This window comes from Anguilla rostrata, chromosome 13, assembly GCF_018555375.3.
Source record: "Anguilla rostrata isolate EN2019 chromosome 13, ASM1855537v3, whole genome shotgun sequence".
Lineage (NCBI taxonomy): Eukaryota > Metazoa > Chordata > Actinopteri > Anguilliformes > Anguillidae > Anguilla > Anguilla rostrata.
The window spans coordinates 30,296,665-30,312,059 of NC_057945.1; the positions used below are offsets into that span (position 1 = coordinate 30,296,665).

Genomic DNA, 15,395 nt, shown 5'->3' on the forward strand with positions numbered 1-15,395 from the left:
TCATGGGAGATGACAGCCTCTGCAGAGGAAAGTTTTATTTTAAAAAAGCACATATCTGTGTACATATACAGCCATTTTTATCCAATAGGACTGTGGGAAAAGTCTGGCTTCACACTTTTAGACAAACTACATGGCCCAGTCAGGTACCTCTTCTATAGGTGGTGATGTGTGTCACGTAAAGTGTTACATTTAATTCACATTCAAGAAAAAATATGGCTCATGTTTCTCTGAAATGCCAACAGACAACACGCTTCACCTGAACACCTGGACCAAACACATCATTTCCAGTCAGCAATGACCCAACACTCACAGAACGGTAACATATAGAGAAGTCCTTTGAGTAGCATAATGAATTAATGAACATGGGTCAATGGAGATTAACAGTTACATAAATAATGACTGTAGAACCAAGGAGCAAGAAAATAAACAAATTAGCAGGAATTAAAAATTAAAAAGGCCACGGTAACTTGAACCCCAGCTGGCTTTAAAGGTTTATTTCACAGCAGTAAACAGCAAATTAGGCATACAATCTTGCCACATTAAACACTTTCACCCAAAAAAAACCCCACTGCCAAAAGCAGGGATTAGACATTGGGTCTCAGCAAAAAAAAAAAAAAAAAAAACTGATTGAACGAAAAATATTTAGAAGACAGGCGGGTGAGGAGTCAGAAGCCAGGCTCAGCATCTGACTGGCAGTTCACTACAAATTCTGCATTATCACAAGACACATAACAGGTGCATTCCGGGTTTGTACCTCTCTCTAACTTCCAACTGACAGAATTCCAGCTCGATCTGCAGACTTGCGATACATGCATTCTAATCTACCCCTGTGAGACACTGTCTCGTTCTTTCTCTTACTTCTTCTGTTCCTTTTGTCTTCAGACAGCTACAACAAAATTGTACAAAATTATTTCTCTCTCGCTAAACTTTCAGTGTTGTTCCTGTTTGATCCTGCACAAGCGCTTCCAAAGGCTGTCACGAATGTGATGTCTAACAAGCTTTTTATTTTGAAGACTTCACATATGCCTGCATGCAAAGTCACGCGCACACACATACATGCACACACACACAAAAATGAAATGAAAGAAAAAAGAAACAGTATACCAAACCGGTAACAGTCAATATTAACCTTTACAAAACATGCATAGAAAGTAGTAAAATATGTGAAACTTTGTCAAGTTGTATTCCTATATACATTCTTAATAATGTCTCCTTTAGACGGCAAAGCTGGAAACCTAAAAAACCAAAAAGAGAATATGGAATAAAGACTATCATGATGTGTATAATTAATTAGCAATTATGTTCATATTTAGTCTAAATCAGATTTTATCTTTTTACATTTTTAAAACCTTTTTTTTTTTTTTTAAGAGTTTAAGGAAAATTATGCTCTGTATTACAGATTCCTGCCTTCCACATTTCTCTCACGGAAATCCATTCATTGACAAACTGAATTGTCTGGGCTGTGTTCACCTAATGCATTGTCAGCTTGATGATCAATTTCCTTCTCTCCTCCGGGATTTTTTTTTTTTTTAATCCAATGTGAAAGAAGCTGAGAGAATAAGCTGACGGGAAAATAACGGTTAAAGAAAAAGATGAGACAGATAGCGAGGGGAGAAAGGAGAGCCGCAGATACACGGCACTAAACTTCCATCAAACCAGGAAATTGCTTCATTCACAGGAGCTTTTGTTGAAGTTAATATGCAATTATCCCTCTTTAAAGTTAAATAGAAGTCTTTTAAAAGAAGAAAAAACAGCTTGAGAGTAATGATCGAAGAGGTGGAAAGGGACGAGTTTGCCTAAAAAAAAAAAGAAGAAAAAAAAGAAAACTTTTCCTGGAGCAGACTCAGACAAACTAAATACGTCTAACTACAGAGACACAGCCATGGAACACTTTCATCTGAACCAATCTTTTGAGAAAAGTCCTCATATGTTATTCACATTGAAGCATCTGAATATTTGAACAGAGACACTACCTGTATTTGTCCTACCCTCAGTCTCAAAATATAAATTACAGGAGAAATACTGTGGAGATATAGAGATGGCTCTTCATGTTGACCAGCCTAATAAGCACAATAAGGGATCTTTTCATGCCAATGCAGGTTTCGGTATAATATGGTTTATATTTTATGTAAACTTTCCCAATGCATTTTATATGTGGCAGAGCAATTGTGGTGATGACATGATAAATCTGGTCCATTTTGTCAGGGAATTTTCCTTTCAATATCCAATGGATAGTGGTGTTTTAAATTTAAAGCTAGGATTTTTCTTTTCCAGATATGATACTGATCTAACAAATATCGTGACGTTACTTTTATGCCAATACAGGTAGGCCTACAATTTTCCTGGACTTCCGAAATAAAGTATGCACATGGAACTGGAAAATGTAATTAAGCTAGTAGCTGGGCCCAACACTAAATAGCCCATTAGAATACTACTACACTTAAAATATATATAGCGGATGCCTGAAATATTGTTATTAGGTACCCTTGACAGCAGGTACTGTTAGCAAGCTAGCTAACGTTAAACATGGTCAAAATGCCAAAAATGAAACTGCCTTTGTATTATACCCAAAAGGATTCAAACAATGAGATGTGCCTTTGCAAAAAATATTATAATAACTGGCCACTTTCAAGATCCGATGTTGTTACTGGCTGATGTTCAATGGGGATAATGATTGACTGTGGTACTGGAGCATTTGTGATGAAGCAATCAGCAGGAAAAAGAAGAAGGAAGAAATACAAAATAAACACAAGCCTAAACTGCATGTCTTTGGATTGTGGGAGGAAACCGGAGTACCCGGAGGAAACCCACGTGGGCACAGAGAGGGCATGCAAACTCTGCACAGAAAGGCCCTGGGCCAGGATTTGAACCCAGAACCTTGTTGGTAATATTTTATTACTTAAAATATTACTTGATGTTAAAAAGGATACCAATATTTTCAATTCGATTAGTGGGCTTATTTTTAATAGGTAATACAGTGACAAATTAAGACAGCATTCTTCTGCCAGTAACAATGGGGAAAAAATCCCTTTTTCTCTCAAAGCAGAGGGAAGAATACTGCCCAATGCCACTGTGTTAAGAGCACCATCCGCGAATTAGACACTAAAATTTCTATATTTTTGCACTGAAGATCACGGACCTCCAGAGACAGCTGAATTATTTCTTTATGTCAATACTAATGGCTTTTAGTAATAACGGTGGCAATAGGCCCTCTCTTGGTATGAGGAACATAGTGTTCATAATTACTGCAGAGCTAAGCCATTGGAGGCTGTCCCTACAGACCGAAGCAAGACAATAAACACTTTTTCAGCCCTCTATCTTTCTGTCTGTACCTCTATTTCACTCCATTGTTCTGCATCTTCGCTCCTTTCCTGGGTAGCACTTTGCGTGCTATCCACTCATACAGGACAGCAACCACTACATATAAGCCAACGGGTATTTTAGCCAATAGAAAATTTCATAGCAGCATTAACTATATAAAAATATTTAATGTAGACTTAGCACTCACGGGTGTTGGCTGACATAGCTCATACATTTCCAGGCTCCTGGAACTATTTATGACAGGAAAGAGTGGTGGGGGCAAGCTGAGCTATGCTAGTGGGGATATTGAGTATCTAGATAATGAAGAGAAGGTAGCAAGGACTCCGGAGGAAGTGGATCACATAAGGGATGCCTGCCTGTGTCAGTTTGGCTTCACCTCAGTTTCAGAGTCTGGCCAGCAGCAAGACTGGTGCAAGGTAATCCGTCTCTAGGTCACCTATCAGTTCCTCTATCAGAGATATAAACATCTATCTACCGAGTATTATCAGAGAGATGGAGAAAAGTGCCGTCAAAGAGTTTCTTTCTGGTAGTTTAAGTTGGAACTACTAAAACCAACAATAAAATATATAAATGGTAGGATAGCTCCTTTGACAAGGTGGTTAAGGCATTGGGTTTCTGATCTCAAAGTTTATAGGTTTGAGTCCCAGGGGAGCATTGCCATTATACCCTTTAGCAAGATATTGCTTCAGCAAATATCTAGCTGTATAACAATTTTAAAATATATGCTTTGATAACCACCCCATAAATAGAACCATGTGAAGCCTGTTAAGCAGTAACGGCATAGAAAATAACAGAACATTTTGAATGAATGAATGAATGAATGAATGAATGAACTAATGAATGGATGAAACTTTGCATTCATATAGCACTTCTTCACATGCTCAAAGTGCTTTACAGTGATCAGGGGAAACCCAGCCTCTTTTGAAAATGTGCTACTTTGGCTAATAAAAAATTGACACAGAAACAAGACAAAGATAAGAAACAAGACAAAGATTTTTAAGAAATTGAAATAGGATTTAGTATCACACACAACAAGACAAATACTCTCAATGCAAACTGATGCCAATGATGTAAAGAAACTGATTGATGAAATTGGTGTTAGTTAGATTGCCAGGTGAGTCAGTCTTTCTTGTTTAATAGGGGGTTACAAGGCATTGTGGGTTCTCCTATATTGCTTTCCTTATACGTGCATTGCTCTACTGTATACCAAGTGCTAAAATAAACAGCTATGGATTCAATTATTTTCTGACAAGCATCTCTTTCAACTTTGCACTTTCCAAGACGTGGTCCAAAAAGAGAACAAGCCAATAACTTGGAATTGTATTCTTTGTTTGACTTTACTTTTAAATGTCACAACCACAATTGCACACATTGAATTCCATTGAAGTCTTGCGCCCAGGAGCTTATATTGATGATATTGTTTCCTTTTCCCACTTTAGCATTCCTGCTTCTTTTTAGTCTTTCCCTGGATGCAACAGCTCTAGGAAGCATTATTTATCATACACACATACACAGCTAACTCACTGAGTGGCTGCCACAGAAATACTGTTTTACCACAATAACCTCAAAAGGGTAAAAAGGTGAGTCAATATAAATAATCATTTAGTGTACATTTTATTGGCTGTCTCATTTTCAAATCGTATCTTCAAATATGAAACTTTTGCACAGGAGGCGCCTGCTGCTGCTTGATATTTAAATATCACTTAAAAAGAGGATATACAAAGGGAAGGGAATTCTGCTCTGATGCTGGAAAACACAAGAAGATCATGACCAGATGGAAGAGGATAATAGTGAGATAAGGCTGTGTTCATGATGTCCTGAAACTAAGGATCATTTTCAGCAGAGCCTCGTCCTTGGTCTTTCTCTTCCTTTCTTCCTCTCTGCTATCTCAGAATGTACCCCCTTTCATCTGCTCCACAGTTGAGGAAGCCTTATCTAGCCTTTACCCTTGCGGAAGGCACCTTGCTGATTTACTTTCTTCACTAGAAATCAAGCAGTGTGAGTGCGCCCTGCTGGTTTTCTTATAAATAATTATATGCTAAGGAAATAATGACGTGTAAAATAATTAAGAGCCCAGAGCATTAGCATCACCATTACAATTCCCCTTACTTTTTTGCTTTTTATAATTTTACAGGATACATACATTTTTGTCTCCTGTTTGTGTAGGGAGGGAAGGTGCAGAACTGAATAGGTACAAGCTGTCTGTACTTTGCCCATTACTGCTAATAATAAACTTTCATTTTAGCAGTAACTGGAATTAACCAATTGAAAAAGGACATTTGTATCAACACAAATCTACAGTACATTTGTTGACAAATACATTCAGTTAAATCTGAAAAGTGGAAACTGCACTCAAAATATTAAGCAGCAGTTCCACAAATTAACATACAGAGAGCAATGTGTGCTGCTAATCGCGCAACAGCTGCAAATGCCATATTAACGACTCATTCAATAAAGTATTGTTGAAAACCAAATAACCACGCAGCCCAAATTGCAAGTGCAGTTCAAAAGTGCACTTCACATTATTAGTTGCCAAACATGATGTTTCAGCCATCAGATCAGCCTTCAAAAGATAGTTTTATGATGAGAGCAAGCCACCTTTCATCTGCATCAGCTCAAATTTGAGACAGTGCATAGACTCAGCTGTCAGAGCAAAACTGTTTTAAAAGCAGTCTTGATGTCAAGTTATCTTTGAATGCACAAATAACAAAAAATCCCGGTTTTTACTCTAATCTGTTTTTGAAGTTGAAAAAGCACTTATTCAATGACGTTAATTGGGAACGTGCTGTCATTTTCAAGAGACTAATTCTAGTTTGGCACACAAATCATGTCATGAAGAAGGAAAAATAATTACTAAAAAAGGAACTACTGAGTCACAGAAAATATCACTTGATTGACCGGTAAGTAGACCTCTTCAATATTTCCTGGAACAACTAACTATCGCAAATCATAAAATTGAACCATTTGCAAAGAATGAATTTTTATTAAAGTGACTTCATTGTTGGAGTCCAAATATTTGTCTCTGTACAATCAAGCAGCTTAAATGACTAAAAGCAGAAAACAAATTACAGGAGGCAGGTTCAATGCCATATTTGGCATCAAGCAATGCTAGTACCACATGACTCAGCCTATAATGATGATCCATGCTTTTATAGTAATGTAGATATGAAGATAATAAAATGTAGAAATTTGTGACCCAGACAGAGCACAGTGTTGCTATTTCCCAGTAGTTACATGCTCTTTCCACCCAGAGCTGGATGTGATTTTTTATTTTTATTTTATGTTATTTTTTGGTACTTGTGATGCTTAATGGTTAAAAAGCATCCCAACAATTTAGCAACTTCCCATAAAGTGTTAAATTGAACCAGAAATAAATATTTATTTTACAAATTTATTTCTGTGCTTCTGTCTTTGCAAGACTCCAAAGCCAGAGTATTTGTTCTGGGCGTTGGGCCATATGCATAGCTACTTAAGCTGATGTTGTTTTTCCACAGTTTGCATGACATTACATTTGTGTCATTCATTTAGCAAATACACTTATCCAGAATGACATACAATGTAAAAGAACATAAGCACTTTCACCTGATTTATTTGACTAATAGTGCCAGACCTGGCTAACAACATTCCCAGTAAGTGTACAGCACATGAAACATCATTTAAGCAGTAATGCAAATTAAGTACACCGAGCAAGCAATTCAAACTGGCATCAGGAGAGAGAACATCGGGTACTAAATAAGGCATACTCATGGCCATCACATTTTGCTTTCAGAGTTCAAAAAGCTACCTTCTGGATGGTGCTACACAAAGTAAACATCATTGCTTTCTGAGGTATGCTTATTACTTCATAATATTTCAAAATGGACAAAATCCAAGTATCAGACATTTTCTACGCAAATTCAATAAAGTATTGAGTGTGGTCAGTGTTAACACTTCAATGTAACTGTGAACTAAATCAATAATAATATATTTTAAATGTGAGTGTTGTATATGTTCAAATTTATGTTGTCTTGTACATCCTCTCCCAGCCAAAAAATAAAAATGCTCTATAGATCTTAATAATGTATTGTGTTGTATTGAGTTGTATTGTATTATGAGATGCAATATGCTAATTTTCAGTTGAACTGAACTTTTCCTAGTGCCTGAATTGTTACACAGAAACAAAAGCGAAAGTATAATTACAAAGAGAATAAGTGGCATTAGATATTCAGTGCAATCAAGTTTGTTATACTTAGTATATAATTGACATAATTAGATGCTTGATAATTAGTATTAAATTACTTGAGAAACACAGCCAGCTGAGAGTAAACAATGAAATAAAATCAATGAATAAAAATGCTTAGATATTCAGTGGTTTAAGTACAAAAAATGAAATTTAGCAAAAGGATGGGAAGGTTTGGTTTCTGCAAACCAATCAATCAATCAATCTATCTATCAATTAAAAACCTATGACTCTACCAATCAAATATGTCTTGTTTATTTAACCATATTGCATTAACATCAAACAGTAAAACACGAGCACCATCTTGTCTCTCTTGACTGTTATTGTGGAGTGGTAATGTTGAATGAAATCCAGTAAATATGGCAATTTGTTCTTGGCAGGAAAAACAATGGTAAGTAAGATCCTACCATTCCAGTCTGAAAAGGAACTAAGCCAAATTCCAGGGAAGCCTATAAGCACAGTAATACACAAGGCCTGAGACATCATTTACTCTCAAATCCAAGGCTTTGACCCAGAATATTCCAAGATGGCTCTTAGGAGTTGTCACCTACCCGTAAAGGGCTTTTTCATTTTATATGTTTTTTTCCTTCCAGCTTTCTGAATCCCTACATTAATTCCACACAATTTAGTGGCCATCTACTACCGTAAGCCCTTCAGCCCAAAACAGCCGTGGTTCCCACTGGAGCAGTGGGAAGCAGAGAGCAGAGCTTATACGGCCTCGGCTAGGGCCCCACACTCCTGCCGTTTCCACCCTGGCTTCTTCTCAACAACCGTCTCTCAGCGCGTTTGCTTCTCGCCGTCACAGAGAGTTGAAGATTGCATTTTACTCTTCTGAGCATGCTGTTTGATCTGTGTGGTCTTCCTGTGATCTCACTGGTGCTAAAGCAAGTGCATTGGAAGGGACGCTGCAGCATGGATGCAGCAGCATATTTAGCCGGTATAGAGTTCTATCCGTAGTGTTGTATCATGCGCAGGGGGAAGGCGAGAGATCCAGAGGTTTGTGGAAGTCAACAGTGTCGGTGGCAAATGTGGGCTTGTTGTCTTTGCAGACAGACAGACATTTTAATGCCCGTGCTAACACACTATGTGTGAAGTACAGCAATCCTACACCGCCATTACAACAGGGCATAAGGGCATTACCCCCCAGCCCTTTTTAGTTCCTTGTTTGTGCTTCCATGGGGGTTCTGGAGTCATTTATCACTGGAATTAAATAGAAACTACTTAAATATAGAATTTGCACACAATAAACTACCAATATTTCTCTTTTTTATTAATATCTTGGACTGAACCTCTGAATACAATCTTAAGGAAAATATGTGAAAACACACACACACACACCCACACACACTAAAATAGAACATAAATAGACAGACATACAGGTATGCAGGGGCACACACAGAAATGCAGACACAAACATCTCACTGACATACACATTCACACACTGCACACCTCAACACTGCAGTTTCTCTCTCATATGCACACGCTTGCTCTCAGTTACACATCATTTCTAGTACTCACACAGACATTAAAATTGCGCTCACAGAGAGAGACATTACACAGCTTGTTGGCAAGAGAGGGATCTTGGCATCTACGGAGGACTCTGGAAAAATTGATTTTGGTAATCCCCAAGTTTAAACTTCACAGGGCAAATATGTTTCTCACACAGCATGTTTGTTTCCAGAATCACATAAAAGCTTCCATCGCACACACACAAGCAGGACATGTAAAAGCCTCCAGTTTTTCTCCAGTACTGCTAGAGCATACTTTGGAGACATACAAGTGTAACAACATTGTAATTACATGAGAACTAATGTGTAACATCATATTGTTACATATTGACGAAGTTACACTGCCTAGTATCTATCTGGCAGTTTCCTGAGGTTTGTAAAATTGCACAACAGTTCCACTGAATGCATGGCTCTGTTTCAGCTATGTAACTATGCCTTTTCTATGGTTCTTAGATTAATTACAATATTTGTACACAAGTAATTACACAGACCCCATTACTATAACACTGTGGTGAAGGTTACCTTATAGTACAGTTTTGGGAGTATATACATGGAAGAGTCTGATGTCGTATTGTAGGTTCATATAGTGGAACTTTGTACGTGCTTCTAATTCCAATAAATAAATATTTGTAAGCCCTGACAATTTTCACCATGACAACAATGTGCCTCTCTCTACCATGTCTGCCAGGATCTGGTGGTATAGGGGACAGGGTACAACAATTATCAGTTTTTTCCAGATTTTTAAATCACAAATGTATATGCTGTTTGTCAATGGCTGCTATAACAGCTAATGCCCCCAACCTCCCCCCCCCCCCCCCACCCCAATGTGCGCGTCAGCATTTTAGCTCATCACATAAATGATAATGTTTTTTTAATGAATGGAATTAACCTAAAAAAGCAACCAAGGCTGTCTATCATTGAGTAGCAGAGCAGGCGTAGAGCTTCATGCCACAGTGCAAGGTACCCTTCACGTCATAGAAATCATGATTCTTTATGTAGCTGGCATAGATTTGTGAAAATTTTCCACATACAGTAATACATTAATTTAAGAGATTCGCATATATGTGTTCCTTCTGCAATAGCTGCCATTTGTTTTTGTATTAAAAATACTTGGCAGTTTCCATGTTTATTAATGTGTCCTTCTGATAAAAATATAATCACTTCAGTTGTAGAGATAAGGAAATTAATGGAGAAGAAATCATATTTGAGATAAATTGGCAGTAATATGAATAAAAAGAATAGAATGTCATCGTATTGTTTTAGATTTCATAGATGTAGTATCAGTTTGGTTCTGACACTTTGCACCCTGGTAAATCAAATATTTCAGGTGCAGGTGTGAATAGGATTATCTTCAACTGTAATTATTAATTATGTATCAATTACTTATTCAGCCAGAAATGTATGCTTAACAATTCTATGACAGTGGGGTAAATATTTCTGCATTATGTGTATGCGTGTGTGTGCGTCTGTGTCCATCTCAGTGTGTGTGCATTCATTATTGGAAATACTTTTCAGCCTTGTTTGTAAACAGGCAGCTTGTTTGTGTCTTCTGCAATAAAGGGAACCAGTGCTAAAGTGAAAATTAGCCTACAAATCAATAACCTTGTAAAAACCCTTTGATAGAAAAACCAATGACTAACTGATGACTTTACGAGTCAGACAAAATGAAAACACACCAAAATACATTTGTCTATTTAGTATTTATGGCGTCCCTTTCTCCTCCCACCCCCTCTTATTCTGCCTCACTTCTTCCTTTCTCTCAATATCTCAATTTGGTGTGAATTTGTGTGTGTGTGTGTGGGTCCAAATGTTGGTGATAATGGAGAGACAGAGAGGGACATAAGACTGCTGGCAGGGACCACATTATCAACTTGGCTGCAGTTGTCAGAACATAGTCTTTCACAAATCAGCAACTCGAAAGAAAACTGATGGGCTTGTTACATGGAACATAATGAAGATTAACAGCTCTCCAGAGCCAGCATCACAGCACAAATTCTTTTTTTTTTTCAAATGAAACATAAATGGGAGACATTTTCAGGGTTACCACACATGTCTACGTTAGAAGCGATAGAAAAATTTTTTTTTAATTATATTTGAACACATGATGTTCCAGAGTTTAGTGAAATATGTCATTAACTGTATCACGATGTGACAACACGGTTTTAACATCAAAACTGAACTATAATAGCCAATTATGCAATAGTTTGTCACACGGGTAAGTGATGTGCCTGCGATGGACTGGCGACCTGTCCAGGGTGTATTCCTGATATTGCCCAAAGCATGCTGGGATAGGCTCCAGCACCCCCAGCGACCCTGACCGGGATAAGCGGGTATAGAGAATAGATGGATGGATAGATAGGTAAGTGATAATATCATCTCAGAAATAATTTGTTAGACAATTATTTATGACCATGATATAAATGGTATTAATCCAGTTAATGGTATTCTACACAGGCCAATTAGAAGGACAGAACAGGACAGCTTTTGCTGCAGGCTACACTCCAGAACAGTCTTTTATGATACTGCCACTTTAAATGGGAGGGGTATTCTTAGGCGTAATTGCACACTAATCCCAATGTGAAAGGGGCAGTGTGGAGTAATAACAACTCAGAAGCTGGTTGTGCTGCCTGCACTTGACCTGCCGGTCCAGTTTAAGGCAACACACTGGGCATGTGTGAAATATGAATCCATTCACTCGTTCAAATACAGTCAAAAACTCCTTCTATGGAACTTTGCATTGTATCTCAACAAGGCCAACTGTTAAACCTGTACAATTCAGAGAATATGTAATATTCTTTGATATTATATTTCTTTGCTCCAGGATGGCAACCTACACGATCCATCTCCTTGCAACCTATGCTCTTGGTTGTATAATACCCAGCTCACTGGTGCCTGTTCTCTTGAGAAGAACTAGCAAACCACAGCCAGGTTAAGTGCCCCACTGCCAGGGTATTGGGCAACTGGTTTTACAGTACCAGTTTTCATTCTCTTAGAATTACACGAACCAGTAAACTAACGTGCCCAAAATCGAAATGTTTTGTTTTTCTACAGCAGAATACAAAAAGATGGTTAAATATTTCCAGAGGGAAATGGAAAGACAGATACCACCTCCCCCCTCATTTGACGGATGCTTTATGAGCTGAACCGAGCAAACAAATTACCGTTCCACACAACAAGTCGAACACTCTTATCATTGCTCTCAACACTTCTGTGTTCTTCTGAATTCTGTTTTGAATTTTAAAAGCTTTACAATGCAGTCCTGGCTACAGAGACAGTGCATTTATGTATGTGCTCACTCCTCATTTTACATGATTTTTTCCATTTAGTTATTTTTACAGCTTCCAAAGTTGCAGTTTAACAGACACACAATTTGTTATGGTATGAGTCATCTTCTTCATTTTGTTTTCTGTTGGATGTAAAATGGGTGCAGTATGAACAGATAAAGGCACTGATTAGGTAAATGTTTGTCCATGACCTTGACTGACAGTTAAATGCAAGGGGTTGTTTTTTCTTCAAAACACTTTAGAGTTAATTTTGGTGATTGCTGACCTCACTAAACTATGATTGTGCAGCAAAATTATATCACCTGCATTTGACTGAGTTAAAGAAGAAGGAAAATGTTGACTGAATCCAGGCTGTAGTTTCAAACAGTTTCAGGACAAATATATCATAAGATTTCAGTTGAATGTGAATTCAGCGGGCCATCCAACTCATGGGGTTTCAAGATGAAAAACAGCTGCGTTCATCATGGAAAAACACTGACTTTATAAAATACTGTTGCAACTAACAGGGTGAATGCGTATGGTGTGAAAGCATCCATAAATATTTCAGGAGAATCTGGGTTCCTTTCATTTTTTTTATTTTTACTTTATTCCAACAGTGACTAAAGCTCAGGCGGTTGTCTGGCAGTCGGAGAGTTGCCGGTTCAATCCACGCCCTGGGCGTGTCGAAGTGTCCCTGAGCAAGACACCTAACCCCTAACTGCTCTAGTGAATGAGAGGCATCAATTGTGAAGCGCTTTGGATAAAAGCGCTATATAAATGCAGTCCATTTACCATTTACCAGTGAAAAAGGAGATATGGTTTCTGATATGGAAGGGATCACAGCTCCTATGTGGCTTCAGACCCAGCCGCCCTATGGACTGCGCCACACGTTTTTCCAACGCAAACAATTCTTAAATACATCACTTGCTGCGTCCGTCTCAGCTGTACCCTCACCAAACAGAAAAGTTCTACAGATACAATCCCAGCATGCTGACCAACCCAGGGGCAAATATCTCTCAAGGATTCATGAAAAATTTCACAAATCACTTCGAGCCGAAGTAGCTTTCATGGGAAACCACAGCGAAAGGAAGCAAATCGCTGAATGAACCCCTGGTATCCCCAGCTGACATAAGCTATGCAGCATTTCCTCTTGGCATGAATAAGCCATGAGCCACCATTCCATGTCATACGGCAAATGCATTTTAAGCATTATCTTTGTTTCTGTCCCAGTGATTACCATTGCTGGCCTTCAATTCATTCATTTTGTTATTATCTTGCATGCCAATGGCTGTGTATTGATTGCACTGCATTACAGTAGAAATGAGAAAGTGGGGAAATTCAGAAAAGCCAACTGAAAGGGAAAAACAGCCATGGGTTCACCTCTGTACTTCTACCACTTCCTTTTCTGCTCACTAAAGCTCATTAGTTAACGTTATAATGCTACAAAAATAATTGTATTACAAAAAAAGAAAAAATAAATTGGATTCCATCAGCATATTGACAAGATGCTTAGGCCTGGTTTCAATTAACATTTAACTCCAGCTTACAAACCACAGAGATACCGTATTTCCTTCCAGAAAATTCTGTCGTTTTTTTCCTTTGTTGCTACCAGCCCCTATGCAGCAGCCAGAGCACAGCTGCCATGATGGCGTGGTAATCACATCACCAGCGGCTAATGATCCCCCGTGAAGCTCGCCATAACAAGGGGAGGAAGGAGGAAAACAAGCCATGCTAATCTCTCGTCTGGAAAACTAAAAAAAAAAAATAGAAAAACACCCAACAAGGGCTCTCGTTCCAAGGTTTCCACATGAGTGAGGAAACCCATCTCTGCAAGCACAGCCCTGCTGGCTGTGCACTCGGCTGTCCTGCCTGGGAATTATGGCAAAATGAAGCTAAGCCTGATCGACTCCGACACTAATTCACAGCATATAATAACATCAATATTAATAACATACTGTATATATACATATGCAAACACACACACACACATAATGTGTGCACGCCTGCATGCATGCTCTCATACGCACGCACACACGATTTGTATAAGTAAATATAGAACTATGACAGCACTCACTGGGGATATTACATGCTACCCATGTGTGGAGAATATTTTAGCAGCAACCATCTCATAACTGCTGAATCATGCCCTCTCTATTCTCCTACTGCCCCCCCCACCCACCCACCCACCTCCTGTGGTTCGTTTAAGAAATTTAGTACCTTTCAGGGGCCAATTCAATATGTATACTAGCATAGCATAGTGGACTACAGATTCATTCCGGGACCCAACATGTACGCTCCTGCTTTTTGGGTCCTAACCCACAGTTTAAGAAACCCTGCTCAACATCATTGCGGGGCCCCCTACTCATCAATCATACTACCGTCAAATCACATCCAACTTAACCCAAGTAGAGCCTACCTCTCTGGGGCTGACCAACGTGAATGAGGGTTCAAAACACACAGCAGCAAACGCTGTTACTTCCTTTTACAAACTAGCTCGGCCTCCTTTTAAAATGAAGGGAATATATCTGAGCTATGCTCAAAAAAAACAAAAAAACAACTAAAACAAAATATGGAGCTGAATAAAATGAAGCTACCGCAAATGTAACATCCTCACTAAATAAGGTCAGAGAGTGAGTAGGTGGTTTATTTTTCAATATGACGAGCAATTTCTCAGCGGTGCTCAAAAATTTGCTCATTATTTGACCAGTGAGGCAGCAAAGCTTCCACATCGACTAACCAAAACACAAATGCAGGTAGCTATACTTCCACTGCACAGGCTGTTCTCAGAGTTTCCCATTTAATCTCTTTCCAAAACACACTGAGGTCGGAAATTAAGGAGAATAAGACAGGCCCATTTAAAGATCTTGCTGAATTGCTGTATTTAAAGCACCACTTCCTTTTACACAGATTTCCTGATGTTGCCATGGCATTTAAGCTCTTTAACCATTCCCGTGACTGTGGCTTCTGCAGAGAAATCATTTTCGAAACTGAAACTAATCAAGGACTATGCTATAAGCAGCATGTCTCAAGACAGACTGTCAGGGTTGTCAGTAGATTATTGAAAACAGCAGGTTACTAGTAGGC

General features: G+C 38.5%; 1 protein-coding gene across 1 annotated transcript in view; it reads right to left on the reverse strand.

The window, feature by feature from the left end:
- The window catches only part of LOC135237397 (cadherin-4-like), a 218,278-nt gene that overhangs the window by 57,404 nt on the left and 145,479 nt on the right, over positions 1-15,395 (reverse strand). The window lies entirely within an intron of this gene.